Source organism: Mauremys mutica, chromosome 13 (assembly GCF_020497125.1).
Source record: "Mauremys mutica isolate MM-2020 ecotype Southern chromosome 13, ASM2049712v1, whole genome shotgun sequence".
In the NCBI taxonomy this organism is placed as follows: domain Eukaryota; kingdom Metazoa; phylum Chordata; order Testudines; family Geoemydidae; genus Mauremys; species Mauremys mutica.
The window spans coordinates 15,322,023-15,336,709 of NC_059084.1; the positions used below are offsets into that span (position 1 = coordinate 15,322,023).

Genomic DNA, 14,687 nt, shown 5'->3' on the forward strand with positions numbered 1-14,687 from the left:
TTGTCACTACTTTTATAATAAATTATAGGTCTTTTTACCTTACACTCCAAAAATATTACAGTTGTTTCCACGTCACCGTAAAGCTTTAAAATGAGTTAAAACATATAATAGGAGTGCAGTGAGATCACGATTGTCAGTTATTTGTGATCCAACTGCAAGACAATGTGGCCTAGATTTTCAAATGTGTGTAATTGGATTAAAAAATGTGTGCACCTGACTTGTGTGCACAGTTACTACAGTTTGCTTGTGAAAGGTAGGTGTCTAACTGGTCATGGCTTTGTTCAGTTTAACTGATTATCAATGCAAGTGTGGTGATTGTGTATTCAAATTAGGCATACAGGTGCCTGCACATTTTTGTTTGCAGAGAGATCTGAAAATGTGGAACAAAATCTCTAATACTGCTTCATAAGCAACATTTATCTATATAGAGAACTTTTCTTACTTATTAATTGTAAATTAACTTTTCTTAGTCTTTACGAAGAGTGTATTGAATAGCATGAACAAAGAAAACCTCAAAGGAAGAACTAAAATGCCCCTGGTATCAGTATATAGGTGGGCAGATAGTGACCTTTTTGAAATGACAATAGAACTTCACCAGTGTGAAATTCACCCCTTGGTGAAGGGCTGTTCACCAGGGTCCTGCACCCCTGGAGTCCCATGGTATCCCTCAGCGAGGTTGTGGGGGCCCTCTGCACCATCCCTATGCTAGAAAGGTGGGTTCTCTGCTGAATGTGAACAAGTCCCTGTAAAATGGAGTGTTGGGAGGGGTAGTGGTCCCCATTTAAGTCGGGGGCTGAAATAGTGGCTGCAGCTATGCACTCTGTCCTCAAATTGGGACGTGAATTCCTTCCACTCCCACCCACGATGGAGTACCCTGTATGAAGCCTGTTTACTCATTCTTTGTGTAGAGTGAATGTCACCCACGGGTTGACCAGAAGATCCAATGGAGATTAGCAAACAGACTTCTTTATATTTCCACACACCCCTTTAGATTGCATCACGGTATGTTGACAAGACAATGTTAGTTCTTCAAAGTATTATAAATAGTGTATTAGCATAGTCATTTTCAGTGGTAGAGTTAGACAAAGTAATAAAATCCTTTCAGTGCCCTGCTACTAAATTTTTGAGAAGTGAGGAGAGAACACTAGTTTGTGTGAGAGAGCCCCCTTCTGCTACCTCTTAGAGGCAACATGCAAAGGAACGGGAAAAAAAAATTCATGTCTTATAACAAAGACCTGAACACTGTTAAAAATAAATATTTTGCACTACTTTTACATTAGCAATATTGATTTTTGTCTAGTATAAAAGTCACTTTGATAACTCAACAACTTGACAGCTGACAGAATCAAGAGAGTGAAAGTGGAGCAATTGAGGGGAAAAAGTCACTATGCAAAACATTGGGGTAGTGGTTGTGTGTGTTAACACATTTATATAAAACTTCTGTGAATAACAGTTTGGAAAGAGAAAATTTTTGTTAATGTTTTGATACCACTGCTCTTCTAAACGTGTGACAGCTCAGAGTTGTTGTAGCTATCCAGTATGTTCTCCAGGAAAAAAACAATGACGACCATCGTTGATATTTCTAAGATTTAAAAAAAACAAGCGGGGGGTAGGGGGAGGATTAGACAGCAGAAGCTCATTTTGTTTAAAAAATAAAATAAAAAATCAAGTCCCTTTTAACCTGGTCTTAAACGCTTGCACTTCTGAAGAAGCAGCTCATGTTTGTTCTTAAAGTCTCTCTCTGGAAGTGCGTACACATGGTAGGGTTGCTAGGTGTCCAGTGTTTGACTGGAACACCTGCTTGAAACCCCTGCTTGACCATGGCGGTGGAGCTGACCAGGCTGTTAAAAGTCCAGTCAGCAGCGCAGTGGGGGCTCAGGGCTAAAGCAGGCTCCCTGCCTGCCCTAGCTCCGCTCGGCTCCCAGAAGCGGCCGCCAGCTCCCTGCAGCCCGTAGATGCGTGGGCAGCCAGGGAGGCTCCATGCGCTGCCCTGCTGACCCTGAGGGATGGCTCTGCAACTCCCATTGGCTGGGAACCATGACCTATGAGAACTGCGGGGGCAGTGTCTCCCTGGCTGCCCATGCATCTAGGGATTCTCAAACTTTTGTATTGATGACCCCTTTCACACTGCAAGCCTCTGAGTGTGACTCCCCTCTTATAAATTTAAAAACATATTTTAAAATATTTAACACTATTATAAATGCTAGAGGTGAAGCAGGGTTTGGGGGTGGAGGTTGACAGCTCATGACCCCCCCACGTAATAACCTCATGACCCTCTGAGGGGTCATGACCCCAGTTTGAGAACCCCTGATCTAGGGGCTACAGGGAGCTAGTGGCCACTTCCCAGCAGCCGTGGTAAGCACGCCGATCCCTCTCCTTCATCCCAACCCCCTGCCCCAGCCCGGAGTCCTCACCTGCACCCAAACTCCCTCATGGAGCCTACACCACCCCAGCCCCCTGCTGAGGTCTGGAGCCTTCTCCTGCACCCCAGACCCACTCCAGAGTCCACTCCCCCTCCTGCACCCCAAATGCCCCAGCCCAGAGCCCCTCTGCACTCCAAACCCCTCATCCCTGGCCACATCCCAGAGCCTGCACCCCCAGCCGGAGTCCTCACCCCCTCCCATACACACACACCTCTGCCCCAGCCCAGAGCCCTCTACTGCACTCTGAATCTCTCATTTCTGGCCCTACCCAGAGCCTGCACCCCCAGCCCGGAGCCCATACCTTCCCCACATCCCAACTTCCTGCCCCAGCCTGGAGCCCTCTCCCACACCCCAAACCTCTCATCCTCGGTCCCACCCCAGAACCTGCACCCCCTGCCAGAGACCTCACCTCCCTCCCACACCTCAACCCTCTCCCCCAGCCTGGTGAAAGTGAGTGAGGGTGGCGGAGAACGAGCAATGGAGGAAGGGGGGATGGAGCAAGTGAGGGCAGGGCCTCAGAGAAGGGGTGGGGCCTCGGAAGTGGTGGTGTAGGGGTGTTTGGTTTTCTGCCATTAGAAAGTTGATGACCCTAACAGAATTGTCTACTGTGAATGCATGCCCAAATCCATGTCCTAGAACTGGCCTAAGCGTCGTCCGGAGAACAACTGCTCACCTTCTTTCTTCCTCTTGGACCATGGAGCATTTTTTCTCCAATCCGGCTTCTCCAGCTTAGTGACTAGAATAGCCTCCCCAATTTTAGTATACCCCCTGTTCTTGGGACTGGAAGACTTTCGCAACAATGGATCCTCTGCTCCTGACCCTCCTTAGCTCCCAAACACTGTATTATGCAGTATAGGAAGCCCCCAGGAGTGCAACTCTGCAGCCAACCCCAAATTCACCATTTTGTGCAGTGAAATGACACTGGTTGCACTGCTGGGGGATAGGAATAGAAGTGCAACTGATGTGCATGCTAAAGCCAATATGTCAATAATAAATAGTGCAATGTTGTGATCAGCTGGTCAGAACTTTAATGGACATGTTTTTTAAAAGAAAGCTAATATTTGTCATCTTTAGTAGCATTGATAGTCTTTATTAAGGGCCACTAACAATGTTAAAAATGTATGCTGTTTTTGAGGTAGAAGGGCCAAAATTATAAAGATATAATTTCTTCTATAATGGGGAAAATGCCTCCCCCCTGACCCCCCCCAACCTTTACATAAGTCATACACTTGAAGGGTTTGTCTTTTAACTTTTTAAAAATAAATAATTCTCTTTTGGTTATAAACCAGTCTTTGAAGATTTCAGACAAAGAGGAGATTTTTTTTTAAAACTGCATACATGTGAGGGGCTTATAATGTGAACTGCTTTACAGTCTTATGAGTGTTCACTCCTGCAAAGACTGATTTTCAGCAGGGTTTATGTTGAAAATCCTGAGGGGGAAGATGGGTAAAATTTAGTAAAACCTACTGCAAGTGTTTATCAATACCTGTTTTATCGTCATTTCATACATTTTAGCTTTTCCAGCCAACCCCAAATTCACCATTTTGTGCAGTGAAATGACACTGGTTGCACTGCTGGGGGTTAGGAATAGAAGTGCAACTGATGTGCATGCTAAAGCCAATATGTCAATAATAAATAGTGCAATGTTGTGATCAGCTGGTCAGAACTTTAATGGACATGTTTTTTAAAAGAAAGCTAATATTTATTACATTGCCTACATTTATATACCACGTCATAAACATTGTTAGAGTAGACGCACTGCCCTGCTCTCAGGAATCCATGTGCCCTGTGAGAACAGCAGGCCATGCTAAGTGTGACTGGTGTGAAGTCAAGGATGTTACAGTAGGAATGAATTTGGCTCAGCATGCTTAACGGTAAGAAGGAAAGGAAGTGCCTTGTACTTTGTATCAGAGATGCTCCCCTCCCCCAAACAGCTGATTGGCTAGCTCCAGTAGCAGGCAGGAGGCAGTCAGTCCTCATGGACTGGGAGCTGACAGATATAATGCAGGGCCTCTAGATCTGGGCAACTGCAGAATGGAGACGTGTTGACTGTGGGTAGGGGAAATAAATGGATTCTCCTTAGGGCTTTCACAGAAGGCTCAATCCTGAAAATCCACTGACCCACTTAAGCATGTGCTTTACTTCAAGCATGTGAATAATTCTAATGAAGTTACAGAAATACTTGTGCCTGAAGTTAACGCATGTGCTTAAGTATGTTGCTGGATTGGAGCTCGGTGTTCAGCACCTTGCTACACTGAGGCCAGGACGACCCTGGCATTGGGGTATTTAGCTCAAATAAGCAAAGTTACATATTTGTGGTAGAATATTTAGGGATTTGGGGGCTGTCCACTTGCTAAAATTCAAATTCCCTAAATTTTGGTGTGAAAATTAGACCTGCTCTTTGAGCAGTTCTTCCACTAGGCCTCATTCTTCTTCCCCTGTCCTAAAACAAATCACTTCACTCCATTACACAACTCCATGATTTGTTTTTTAATCAATGTAACTAAGCTGGTGCTTCCTCAAATTTCTAATTCCTTATGTATTGGAAAGTTGTTTGTACATGATTTAAAAAAATAATAGCTTACCAATTATCTTTACATATATAAATAAAGCATATTTAATTATATAAAATCATGGTACCAAAATTATGGCATAACTATCCAGAAAATTTTTTTTCTTGGAATATTTCTCACCTATAATAACATTTGAAAGGAACGTAGAAGCAGGTGAAAGTTTGGACCTAAAAACATTACTTGTATTCATTTTGTAGATGTGAAAAATCCTGTGGATTATAAGGCCCTGTTTTTTTTAATAGGTTGGGCACACAATTACACTCACAAATTGGCTAAGGTCATTTGCACATACAGCTACCTGATTTGCATGCCTGAATGCCTGGGAAATTAGACATACAATTATGTCTCAAAATCAGACCCTAAATCTACATTATTTTTAAGTACTATACAAATCTTACTACTACTGGGTTCTGCAAAAATAAAATGGTCTTTACTCCCTCTGCTGTCCCTGCAAGTCCTTAAGCTGTGCTGACATTGCTGATGCCATTTTAACTTTAAAGTTGTTGGGGTTTTTTTTAAGTCTTATTAACTTTACTCCTATTCAAAACACAAAAGGTAACAATCTGTTTAACAAAAAATAAAATTTCTTATTTCAATTCTTCAAATTCCTATGAGAATTAGAATTATTTAATGCCTTACTGCAGCAAAAAGGTTCCATAGGAGCTTCCCTTTTAGTGGACAGTGTACACAGCCCTGATTAATTCCCTTTCTATTCTGGTTTCCTTTGCATAAGTCTCAAATGCCAAATGTTGATCTTTGTGCATTATACTCTTGTACCTACAATATAACCCCATATTAGTAAAAATAGGTGTTTCACAATAGCTTTAATCCAGTGGTTCTTAACCTTTACTGCAGCCTGCACTCCTTTGGTTCTCAAAAATATGTTCTCACACCCCCTATCAAAAATCGTTGAAGTAGGTCTGTTCTTTAAACCTAGCTATATCATAACTATAGAATGAAAGAGAGAGAATTATTTATTTTAATTTCACAGTTGAAATTTAACGCCGTAATCGTTAAAAAATGTATAATGTTAATAAATACATAGGTTTGATGAAACAAAGGAGTTGTACTTACGTGCCTGTGCTTAATTTGTGTTCGTGATGATTTACCTTCTAAAAAAATCTGGCATGTCTCGCACCCGCAGAAAGGACATTTTGCTTCCCCAGGGGGTGCATGCACCCCAGGTTAAGAACCACTGCTTTAATCTGTGTCTAAAACACACAAACTTCAGACCATATCTAGTTGCCAACATACAGACATTGACTCATCCACTGAAGTATCTAGAAAATTCAATGCAAGATTGTACAAATTTTTAAATAACAATACAAAATTAGTCATGCCTGATCAATAATAGAGTGAAATACTGGTCTGATTTAACTCAATGGCAAAACTCCACCTCCATTTTGTGAATATCACCTAGTTCCCCTTCTGACTCCAGCTTGAAAAATTGAAGCATGTTGTTTCGGTTAATTTCAATGTTTCCAAAAATCTTTTGTGCTTTTTTTTTCCTGATCAAAGCAATTTGCAAGAAAGGATCTAGATGATAGATGAAAGAGAAAATCCATTTATGAAAAAAATGATCAATTATGAAATCACTGAAGTTAGGATTTAAATTATACTTTTTAAATTCAAGTTTCCCACTAAGTAAATTCAGTGTTTATGAAAGGTGCTGGATTGACAAAAGGGGAAACTTCAGCAGCATACACAGAAGTGATTTATCTCAGTTAATGACTGTACAAGCTTCCTTACTAGTATGCCTTATCTCTAGGAGGACACTTAGATTTCTTTGCCCATTTAATCAATGGTCCCTGTTTTGAGACTACTAGTTGTGATGTCCACTAGGAAGTGGATGAAGACTGAGGCCACCAAACTGCGCTTAGGGGATTTTACTACTATTTTAAGATTAAGTGATCTAGAAATGACTCATTATTCCATTACCAGTCCCATGATTCATCCAGTCAAAAGGTAAAATTATCAAAAGCACCTAAGTGATTTATGTCCCATTTTCAAAAGTGATATAGGCACTTAAGAGCCCAAGTCTTCCTGAAAGTCAAATTTACGCAAAGTTCTATAGTGTCAAGCTTGTTTGACCTGGCACATGACGTAATAGTTCCTCATCTAGGAATAATTATTTTACATTGGTTTAAAGGCCATAAAAATACTGAAGTTTGCCATTTTGGACTTTCAGGTATATCTTTTATGAGGGCTGAGACCTGACTTCTCTTTTTGTGGGTCTACATGAGGCTACACCTTAAAACCACTCAGAGATGAAAACTGGTGCAGAATGCAGAGCTCACTTACTGACTGGAGCAACATATTGGAAGTATATGACATTTGTGGTCACTGGTCTGCACTGAACGCTCCTTGGTCTGTGGGTTGAGTTAAAGGTGTTGGTTATGACCTACAAAACCCCTGAATGGCCTGGGACCAACCTACCTAAGGGGTGGGCAAACTTTTTGGCCTGAGGGCCACATCGGGGTTCTGAAACTGTATGGAGGGCTGTTAGGGAAGGCTATGCCTCCCCAAACAGCCTGGCCCCTGACGCCTACCACATCCCACAAAGAAGCAAAAATAGGCACAACATTCCGCCCCCCCCCCACTTTGCAGGTCACTTTTCATCATAGAATATCATAGAATATTTAACACCAGTATTCACCCTGGCACCAAGGCATGCAACCTTAGTGTCCTCATTGACTCCTTTCCTTGTGCTCTCCTGTCTTGCAACTGTTTGTCCCAGTGTTATACTATTGAAGCCAATAGTCAAAATTCTCATTGAATTAAATAGGAGCAAGATCAGCCCCTTGATGTTGTTGTTGCTTCCTATACAATATTGCTAAGATCCATCCTTTTGTCTCTATTCCTACTGCCAAAACTTTAGCCCAAGAACTGGTCCTCTCTCCCATTCATCCCTGCATTATTCTACGCAAAATGCAGCTGCCAAATTTATCTTCTTCTCCAGTTGTTTAGACTCTGTGTTCCCTGCCTTCACAAATCTCTGCATGGGTTTTCCATCTGGTGCATGGACTGTGAGCTTCCTCTTGGTTTGCTGCTCTGTTCTGCCCATATCTAACAATTTCCTCTCACACCTAATCCCCTTTCCTAAACTCTTCCCAAGTTTTTCACTATACTGATCCCTTTGGCCTGAATTCTGGTTTGTGAGTCAGCAGCACAAAGGGACTGGAAGCAGTCTCCAACCGGGAATTCCATAGCATAGGTGTTGAGGGCAGGAAGGATATTCTCAGAAAACTCTACACTCCAGAGGCTGGCAGAGAGGCCTGTAGATGCCTGTGGGAAGCCACCAAAATTTAGAGCAGCATCAGAGGCTGCTCTGATGCTGCTAGCTGAGCACAGAACCCGAGTGATGCAAAGGTGGCATTAATCTCCCATCACTCCCTCTCCTGGGTTATAACTCCTAAGAGGATGGCTCAGAATTGAGATGACTGTTTCCTTCACACACTCACATTTTCATGTCACCTTCTATGTGCATGTTTGTCAAATCTTACTTCTCCTTCAAATTGCTCATCTCTTGTTCCATAATGCCTAGCTCCTCTAATGACTACATATCTCTCTGTGTGTGCTTTTCTACAACAAATGTTAATGTCTTCAGACTGTAAACTGACCAAGGAATTTCTTTTTCTTTTTTATTATCTATTTTATTTGCTGTAAAAGCTGTATCCATTGACTGCTACATAAATAATACTGATTTCTAAGAGACTTTCTGAGTATTAGAATGTACAGTACTATCCTCCTTTTGTGCGATCACAGTGTCAATCTTTTTACAGTTTGTTTTTCCAAGTGGTAGAAATAACACTCAAAATCCCTGGAAAAAGAAATGTTAGTATTTGGACTTGACCATTGACTTAAACTGACAAATATAAAAACAGAAGTTTCTGTGCTACACATCATAAACTCATTCCATAGCTCCTCAGTATAGTGGTAAATAGTTAAGCAGTCACTATACTGATATATTCCTCCTTGCCTTCCACAGCTTCTAAGTACATACAAATACCCTTTAGGACTGTCTTGCCATCACAAATCTAAATTAATTCTTGGTGGCTTCTATTTCACTTATCTGTAACTACTATTCATTTTCCTCTGTTAAGTCTACACAATGTAAAGCATCCCAGCTATTTATGAGTTTCAGCCCAAAACAATTAGCTGCAATAGCATGGAAGACACTCTTTTCTTCCATAAGTGTGCTTCCCTCCTTGACGCTCTCTCTGGATCATCTTAGTTTGTCCTGTTTTTAATTTCAGCAAAACGGTTGTGACTAGCAATACTCTATTACATGTGTTGCAAATGGCAATCCACTACTCAGATCATTATTGACTGTAAAAAGAAAAACCAAAATTCTGACCAGATAGAGCCAAGTTTGGGAAATAATAGCATCTGTTATACTGCAATATTAATAAGCAATAGCTATAAAGAGATTGAGTGGGGAAAAATCAAATCTAGCAAATTGAAAGGTCATAAGGCTTGTTTGGGGGTGTTTTTGTTTCCATATACAGCCATCAAATTGATTTAATTGGATGTAGAGTACATATTAGTATATTTCACTCTGTGGTACAGTCAGTTTAGCAGGTTTCAGAGTGGTAGCTATGTTAGTCTGTATCAGCAAAAACAACAAGGAGTCCTTGTGGCACCTTAGAGACTAACAAATTTATTTGGGCATAAGCTTTTGTGGGCTAGAACCCACTTCATCAGATTTCATAGAGTGGAAAATACAGGAGCAGGTATAAATACATGAGAGGATGGGAGTTGCCTTACCAAGTGTGAGGTCAATCTAAGGAGACAATTCACTTAACAGCAGGTTACCAAGGGAGGAAAGATAACTTTTGAAGTGTTAATGGGAGTGGTCAATTTCAGACAGTTGACAAGAAGGTGTGAGTAACAGTAGGGGGAAATTAGTATTGGGGAAAATAGGTTTAGGTTTTGTAATGGCCCAACCACTCCCAGTCTTTATTCAGGCCTAATCTGATGGTGTCCAGTTTGCAAATTAATTCCAGTTCTGCAGTTTCACGTTGGAATCTGTTTTGAAGCTTTTTTGTTGAAGAATTGCCACTTTTAGGTCTGTTATTGAGTGACCAGAGAAACTGAAGTGTTCTCCTACTGGTTTTTGAATGTTATGATTCCTGATGTCAGATTTGGATCCATTTATTCTTTTGCGTAGAGACTGTCCGGTTTGGCCAATGTACATGGCAGAGGGGCATTGCTGGCACATGATAGCATATATCACATTGGTAGATGTGCAGGTGAACGAGGCCCTGATGGTGTGGCTGATGTGATTATGTCCTATGATGATGTCCCTTGAATAGATATGTGAACAGAGTTGGCACCGGGGTTTGTTGCAGGGTTTGGTTCCTGGGTTGGTGTTTTTGTGGCGTGGCGTGTAGTTGCTGGTGAGTATTTGCTTCAAGTTGGGGGGCTGTCTGTAAGCGAGGACTGGCCTGTCTCCCAAGGTCTGTGAGAGTGAGGGATCATCCTTCAGGATAGGTTGTAGATCCTTGATGATGTGCTGGAGAGGCTTTAGTTGGAGGCTGTAGGTGATGGCTAGTGGCATTCTGTTACTTTCTTTGTTGGGCCCATCTTGTAGTAGGTGACTTCTGTGTACCCTTCTAGCTCTATCAATCTGTTTCTTCACTTCAGCAGGTGGGTATTGTAGCTTTAAGAATGCTTGGTCACTCAATAACAGACCTAAAAGTGGCAATTCTTCAACAAAAAAACTTCAAAACAGACTCCAACTTGAAACTGCAGAACTAGAATTAATTTCCACTTCATGCATCTGATGAAGTGGGTTCTAGCCCACGAAAGCTTATGCCCAAATAAATTTGTTAGTCTCTAAGGTGCCACAAGGACTCCTTGTTGTTTTAGACAATTTAGCAGTATCTCAGGAAAGAGTGTCCTTCTCCATGGGCTCTGTAGGGATGCAAACATTGTAGAATGTTTCTTTTAACTGGTTAGCTTCAGAATATGGTACCCATTCATCTATGCTTCACAAATACTTTCCAGCATTTTTTCCTATATTGCACTATAAAATGAAAATTATCTACCCTTGTAAAGCAAATGAAAGTTATATAAGAATTTCAAATAGCTTTTTGCTTTGTGTAAAGTTGCACAATTATTGTCAGGTTTTCTAGAAGGCACATAATTAAAGAACAATTAGATATCACCTTTCTAGAAGTTCCTCTTATGGTAAATAGCACTGGCTAATTTGTTTTTTGTTTGTAGGGTTCAGTAAGTTTTGTGTATTTCAGTGACATTGTAAATGAAGGATTGTTTTCATGGCTTACTGTTTCTTATGACCACTAAAGTGAATTTACTGTGAAAATGCATATAGTTGTTTGGAATGGTTTGCACAAAAAATGACAATCAAAGAATAAATTCTAAAATCTGAGGAACAAGTAAAAGTCTTAAACAAGAGAAAAAATAGAAAATTCTACAAAATATCACAAAATTCTACCCCCAAAAAAGGGTGTGTGTATTTCAGATTAGAGGCACTTGAAAATCTGGGATTTACCTTTTGTGAAGCGTAAGTAATTTATTACAAGTTTTCCTTGCTCTTAAACTTCAGGCCATGGTTTGGAAAACTTGTTAGTCTTTTGTTTGTACAGTACTAGTGACCTAACAGTTATACACATCATCCTGAATCAACACATTTTGGAACAGAGAAGTGAATGAATTGAGCTACATTGTATCTATAAAATATCCCAGTATTTTGATGTAATAAAAGTTCCCAGCCCATCTCATTTAAAGATACTTTGTGCACTGTTATTGAATTAGACCTCAGTCCTGCAAAGGGTCCTTGCATATGCTTTGCTTAAGTTTATGCACAATGAGTAGCCCCAATTGGGGCCTTAGTTTGTGAGATGACACTTGTTTTAATACAAGAAACTATGGTTTTGAAATATAACCTAAACATTGTTAAAATAAAACTTATTTACTTTTTTTGTGTAAAAGCTGCTAAGTAATAAACAAAATATAATATTAATCTAGTTTCAGAGAAGCCTTTCGTTTTTGTATGTTAGATCAAAGCCTGTCAAATCTGAATGAGTTTTAGAAAGTGGTGGCAAAAAAAGAGAGCAATGTTTAAAGTGTCTCTCTCTCTTTTAGAATGAAAGATATTGCAATATATGTAGTTAATAAGACATTTACAATTTTCTTAATTTAATTTTAAATCTTCCTTCTTCCAGTTGTCCCAGTTTAAACCAGCTTTATGATTTAACCGTAAGTCTTAAACTGCATCAGCCCTGGGCTTTTTCCAAGAGGGGCAATTTTAAGTAGGGAGGTTCATTATCCAAATCTAAAGAGTGACCTACTCCTAGAAGTTCAAACTGTGTAAAAGGAAGTTCTGTCAAGGCAAATGAATAGATTGCAAGAAGGTGTTGTTGCTATTTTCCAAAGCCAGATAAAAAAGAGGTAACTGTTGCAATACAATAAAAGAAATATCAAAACTACCCAATTCTCTCAAAATATTTTAGCTACTCATCTTTCTCTATTCTGTACTCTTTAAAGCCAAAGGGTGTGGTTACTATTGCTCGGTGTGATCACTAGTGCGCTGTCCATGGTGTGAGGTGTGAATGCTACTGCTGTGTGTGGTGACTTGCACTGTCCATGGTGTGATTGTACTTCTGTACGTGGTCACCACAGCTCACTTGTGGTAACTACTGCTCGGTGTATGCTGTACATTACTGGCCTATGCATGCTGTACAACCTGGTCTCTATTGTGGCTGCTCAGCGCAATGCTTGCTTCAGATGTGCTTCATAACACTATGATGTGCTAGAGATGCAAACAGGAGGCCCATCTCCCTATATCCAAAAGCCATCTCTGGCCTCCCTTGCTTCTGTCTTTGTGGGGCCAACCCCTGTGCCTGATGCTTCCACTCCTGGACACGGGGAGAGCTCCCTGGTGCAAGGTGTGCACATCATCACTAGGGCACGAGGTGGTGTGCTCACTATGATGAGGTCACGTGATGTAGTCACTTCTGTGTCACGTGGGAGTATGCTCACTATACTCGTACTCCCGCTCCAGACACAGCGGCGAGGCCCCTCTCCTCCCCTCCGGGCAGGATGTAGTCCCGGCTGGGGGGTGGCGGAAGGATAAGCAGGCGGCGCCAAATTCCGCTGAGGCCCCCGTCGCAGGGCGCGGCGCCTCCTAGCGGACCCGGGGTAGATCCCGCCGCCGGTTCCCCCTCTCGCGAGAGCCCCCCCCATCGGCAGGGTTATGTAACCTGATTCCCCTCCCCCTTCCCTTAAAGGACCCGCACCCCGAAGTGGAATGGGGTCTAGGCGAACAGGGCCCCATTGGGGCTCAGGCCCCCTCCCCCCCGGGGCGCGGCCCCCTCCCCTCCCGCTGGACAATGAGTCCCGTATGCTAATGAGAGTCTCGCGTCACTTCCGCTCTTTCTCGGCCGCCATCTTGGCCAGGGCAGGTTCTGGGCAGGAGGGACCCGGCTGTATTGTCTGCAGGGCGCCCAGGGAGCCCCCCCCCGGCCCGGAGCCTGACACCCCCCCCTCCGGGGACCGAGCGCAGTGGAGCCGCCACCGCCCCCTGCTCCCGGGACCTGGTCACCATAGGCCACCCCCACACACACTCACCCCCCCGCCATCCAGCCCCCTTTGTCTCCCCCGCGCCGCCGCCGGCTCCGCTCCGCCCGCCCGCCCAGGGACCCGGGCGGCGCCAGGGAGGCAGCTCCGCGCACCCCCACCCCCAGCCAGAGGTGCCGGGGGAGCGCCCGCCCTCCTCTGCGGAGGAGAGCCCCAGGCAGGTAGGTGAGTCCGCGGGTCCGAGCCGGGAGGGGGCAATCCCCACCCCCCGATCCGTGCAGCGGGGCAGAGCCCCGTGCAGCCCTCTCCTCGGCCGCTGGGCAGGAGCCCCGTGCCGGCCCCGCACAGTGCAGTGTCCAACGCGATGCCCGCTGCAGGCGGGGGCTGCGGAGTTTGCGGGCAGCTCCCACCCCTCTCCGCAGCTGCACACATGTGGCAAAGACTTGCATGCACTGAAGAGACCAGTTCTTTCTCTGTGCTCTGGCCCGTTCTCCCGCCTGAACCGGCTGCAGGGACCGCTACCGGCTTCCCCTCTCCCTTGCCGGGGCCCGCACGGCAGATGCAGCCCCAGCCTCGTCCCTCAGTCCCTCCTCACCCCCGGCGGCAGGGGCTGCACATGGATGTGCCTCGAGGGTGGCTTTCATTGCACGCTCTGCACTGGCGGCGGTGGATGGTGGGGTGAAGCGGCTGAGACGGATCAGTGAATGTATGGATCCATCACCTCTAGCATCTCAGAGCTGTCTTTAACGTGTCGCCTGCCTGGTGAAGGTCCCTAATGGCAGAGTTGGCGCTGGAGAGTGGCCGGAAAGCAGTGCTGGCTGCGGTGCAATGAATGGAGACTAGAGCAGCCTCCCCCCACTAGCCGGGGTGTCTGTCTGCTGGAAAAGGCGCGATTCATAACTGGTCCTCTGAGCAGATCAGTGGCTGCAGGCTGGAGTAACATTCACCCAGCCACTCACCCTCCTCTTCCTCTCTCCATCCCAGGTCATAGCTGCTGTAACCCATTCTCAGACAAAGGCAGGAGAAATTAAGCCACAAAATGTTGCTTACTGCCTCTGCCGTTCGTAGGTTGCACCCTCCTCACCCTCCCCATCATGTTGCTTTTCGTTCGTGTTTGCAGTCTAAGTGGGGTTTGTTTTTTTTAAAA

At 43.7% G+C, this 14,687-nt stretch overlaps 1 protein-coding gene across 4 annotated transcripts in view; it reads left to right on the forward strand.

Annotated features, from left to right (window-relative positions):
- The first annotated feature begins 13,386 nt into the window (after positions 1 to 13,386).
- LOC123348565 (activity dependent neuroprotector homeobox) overlaps positions 13,387 to 14,687 on the forward strand; it is a 42,160-nt gene continuing 40,859 nt past the window's right edge. For 3 of the 4 annotated variants that reach the window (XM_044986080.1, XM_044986084.1, XM_044986079.1), the window contains exon 1: positions 13,387 to 13,761. The gene's annotated coding sequence lies outside the window, so the exon portion shown is untranslated. Of the gene's footprint in view, positions 13,766 to 14,687 lie in introns of all 4 variants that reach the window. The other variant, XM_044986085.1, reaches the window with a different exon arrangement.